General features: G+C 36.1%; 1 non-coding gene across 1 annotated transcript; it reads left to right on the top strand.

The window, feature by feature from the left end:
• Positions 1 to 2,832: 2,832 nt before the first annotated feature.
• LOC124897395 lies at positions 2,833 to 2,938 on the top strand. Its single transcript, XR_007054116.1, has one exon. It is a non-coding gene; the product is annotated as a small nucleolar RNA R71 (small nucleolar RNA).
• The last annotated feature ends 1,056 nt before the right edge of the window (positions 2,939 to 3,994 follow it).

Raw genomic sequence — 3,994 nt, forward strand, 5'->3', positions numbered from 1 at the left:
CCTCGGTTATCGCGACCATGGTCCTCATGCATGATCGTGGTTACCCGTCTGTCCACAATCATGGTTATTCAAATGCGATCACAGACACAGAAGCCAGTTGATTCACCTACTACCTCTCTAATTTTCTCATACTCTCACTCAACTTTGTGATGAAATTTCTCTCTCTTCCTATGACTCCACATATTGTTGACTTGTGAATAATGTTAGATACTCCAGATTTGTCTCTAGTGGGAGGGACATTTAAACCCCCTTGGTGAATTTTGTATTGCCATGTATGGTGAACTTTTTTCATTCATGTCTTGAATACTCGTGTTGTCTAGAACTTGCTCCATTGGTCTCTCAAGGCTATTTTTTATTGTATGTGGTTAGAGAAATAATCTTAGGCTAACCTTTTGATTTTGGAAGCCACTTTATCCTAAAAATCCTACCCAAATATGAATGTAACCCCTAGTTACCTACTTTTAGCCTTTGGGCCTTTCTTTGGCAAATGTACTACAAGCCGTGAACCATTATTTTTATCCCTCTTTTAAACCATACCTTATTTGAACTTGAAAATGCAATTTGAGGCTAAAAGCCTAAGTTTGGGGTGGTAAAGAGATGGAAGAAAATTTGAGGCCACGGTGTGTTAGTAAAATGCCAAGGTTCCTAGTGATGAAAACAAATGTTTAGAAAAAGAAAGGATCCAATAAATGATAGAATTGAATGAAATATTCAAGAAAAAGAGATAAAAGAAAAGTGGTGAACAAAGGAAGAAAATGGTAGGCATGAGAAAAGAGAGAAAACAAAGAAGAGCTTCCAATATTCAAAAAGGAAGATTGAAAAATGTGAAGTTGACGTTCAAGGAAGAGAGCACCCATGTTGGTCCCAAACAATATCCTAACCTAACCCAAACCTACATTACAAGCTTAGAAAGTCCTTTGAGATCTCCAACCATCTACTTTCTTTATAGTGGTGATTAAAAATAGGGGAAAGCCTATGGTACAACACTTGTTACATTGATATTTCTTTTGTGAGAGAGAGAGTTTGTGCACTCAAAATTTCTTTTTGCATATTTGGTATTTTGATGTGGGGAATTCTCTTTCTTGTGAGGAGGAATATGAACTAGTCGAGGTGGGTGATTTTATCATTTTTTACATAATGCGATAATCAAAATTATTGCATGTTTGAAGTCAACATGTGAGTCATTTCAAGAGAATTAGTAGTTGTTACTTGGTTTCTCCTCGAAGTCTATTGAATCCTCCACTATTTCATTTTATGATGAGAGAAGTTTTTTAAATCCTATTTGCCTATACATAAAAAGCTTTTCGTAGTAGCAATCTAGTTTGAGTCTTTATGAACATTGAGTGATAGATAGAGGGCATACATATGAAATTGTCTCATAGTAAGTGGTAGCATTTCTTGAGGATAAGTGAGGTCTTAAGTTGGGGTGTTTATAAGTCGTGAGCCTATCACTCATTCGTGCACATTACCTTGTTTTGAATAAATAAATGACACAAAATACATGGATAGATGCACTAACATCCACTATTTGTAGGCATAAAGCTGAGGAGACCAAAAGATATGGATTGGAGCTGAAATAAAAAAAAGAGAGCAAAGAAGAGTGCAGCAGAAGACCTGGACTACATCAGCCTCGGTTATCGCAACTGCAGTCCTCTATCAGCAGTCAAGATGGTCAGAGTAACACAGTCACAGTACAGAACTACGATTGCATTGTCATAGCTGCAGACATCTGTGCGCGCTCGTGGTTAAGCAGGAGTATGCCCAGGGAAAGATCGGTAAAAGCACTTGGACGCATTCCAAGCAATATTTAAGAGAAAAACCCTTCCTCTTTAGGATAGCTTAGATCATAAGATATCTTGGAAATCAATACTTGAAACTCTAATCTTGGGCAAGTGTGTAATTAACTTGGAAGGCTAAATTTCTTAGAGTTTTTGTGAAGAATGAATGTGTTGGATAATCCTTATGGTATATCTCTCTTTACTTTATTCATGAGTAGCTAAATAATTTTGTCTTTGATTATGTTAAACTAGGGTGTAATTATGTGTGGGTATTGTTGTGTTTGCATGGATTTTAGCTGTTGAGTATAGATTCCACCATTGCTTGAGCTTATGGGTTGGAATTTGCTGAGCGAAAGCCCTAAATCTCCAAATAGGGTTGATGGGTGAAAGCTCTAAACTCTGGAAACCCTTTGTCATCCTCGAAAGAAAGATGAAGGTGAATATTAGGTAACTCATAACATCCTTGAAAGAGAGTTATAGGGGGACAAAGTAATGATGGACAATAGAACCTATGGTTTACAACCTTTTACAATTTTATAAATAAGTGTATTACGAGTGTAAATCATGTCAAGAGCATCATTCTAGAAATACGGATGCTTGATTGAGGTCTTGATTGATTATGAAAATGCGTAAACTTGTTAGGTGCTCGAAAGAGCCAACGGGTGAAATCGTTGTGGTTTTGTTGAAATATTGACCCGAATAAACTTTGACCTAGCCTTTCCTTTAGTTAATAACTAAACTTTATAATGAACCAACATCAACCCTAATGCATTACCTCTAGGTAGAGATAATCCCAAGATCTCCTTCAAATCTTGAATTCTGAGTAAAAGTTTTATTCACCAAGTGTGTGTTAAAGTTGGTTATTAAGAATCCCCAAATAAAATTTCCCTATTTTACTTCACATTTTTTTTTAAAAAATATTTTGGGTAATCCCTTAGTAATTTGAGAATCCATAGAGTTTGAAGTTTATAGTTCACTCTTCGAGATTCGACCCTAATTCAATTTGGGTTACTTGACAATGACCGCCTTACCCCTAATTATGACCTCATTGAATTGTTGGTGATGTGGATAGTCCTTAAGAAAATACTTGAATCTCTTCCATGAAAGATATAGGTTTTCATTTGTCTTTTGCTAGAAACTTAAGATTTCACAGTCCAACATTACAGTCTTACTGTACGGGAAAAAATGGATAAGGAACTTCTTTTCCAGATTGTCCTAGGTAGTGATGGAATTGGTTGGCTCTATGTTCAACCACTTCTTAGCTTCCCCCAAAGGTGAGAAAGGGAATAAAGGGAGCCTCACATAGTCATAAGAGACTCCAGTGGGGATGAACATGTCACTTGTCTCTAAAAAGTTCTACAAATGGACCAGTGGATCCTCATGTGACAAGCCAGCAAACTATCCACTGTTGTGCTAGAGCTGAACCATGTTTTGTTTCAGCTCAAGTCTACCTCCAGGTTTAGATCTTCGTATGGTAGAGGTGACATTGGTTGCGAGTAGGATTGCCACTTTGCCAATAGGAGTAGGAATAGCTTCTTCTTGGTAAATTTGAGTTATCCGGTAGAGAAGTACTTCTTGTCTTCTCAACTGGTGTAAGCATTGTTTAGGTTTGGGATATGGATCAACCAAATCACTATCCTTTGAAAGATTTCTAGCTTTTCCAACCTAAGCTTGCAAATTTAGAAGCTAAGATCAAGTAACTAGTACTTAAGAAATCAAAAATCAAAACTAAAACTAAGACAGATGCCAATTTATAATTCCTTGGCAATGGCGCCAAAAATTTATTGCGGCCAAGTGCACATGCATGTTTACGTTGTCCATCAAGTAGTAAACTGGCCTTAAGAAAGACATGTATCGATCCCACTAACTTGTATTAAAAATCTATACTATTCTAGTCTCACTAAATAAATTAAACAAGTGCTAATGTAACAATTAAAGTTTATGAATTTAAAAGTAAAAGTAAAAGTAAACAATGTGGTAAAGTAAAGTTCTTGACCAATAATGGGGAAAAACACAGGGTTAAGGCACTATGAACAATCCTACTTATCTTTATAACATTGTTAGATTAGTCAATTATCTTTGTTATTGATAGCATGATTACGTTCTTCCAAATCTTAAATCAAGTATCTAACTTAGCCTTACAACTACATCATTGAGTGGGGATGCAAGTACCAAGTTAAATGCATTTGTATTTCTTCCCATCTATGAACCAAATA

Source organism: Capsicum annuum, chromosome 3 (assembly GCF_002878395.1).
Source record: "Capsicum annuum cultivar UCD-10X-F1 chromosome 3, UCD10Xv1.1, whole genome shotgun sequence".
NCBI lineage: Eukaryota > Viridiplantae > Streptophyta > Magnoliopsida > Solanales > Solanaceae > Capsicum > Capsicum annuum.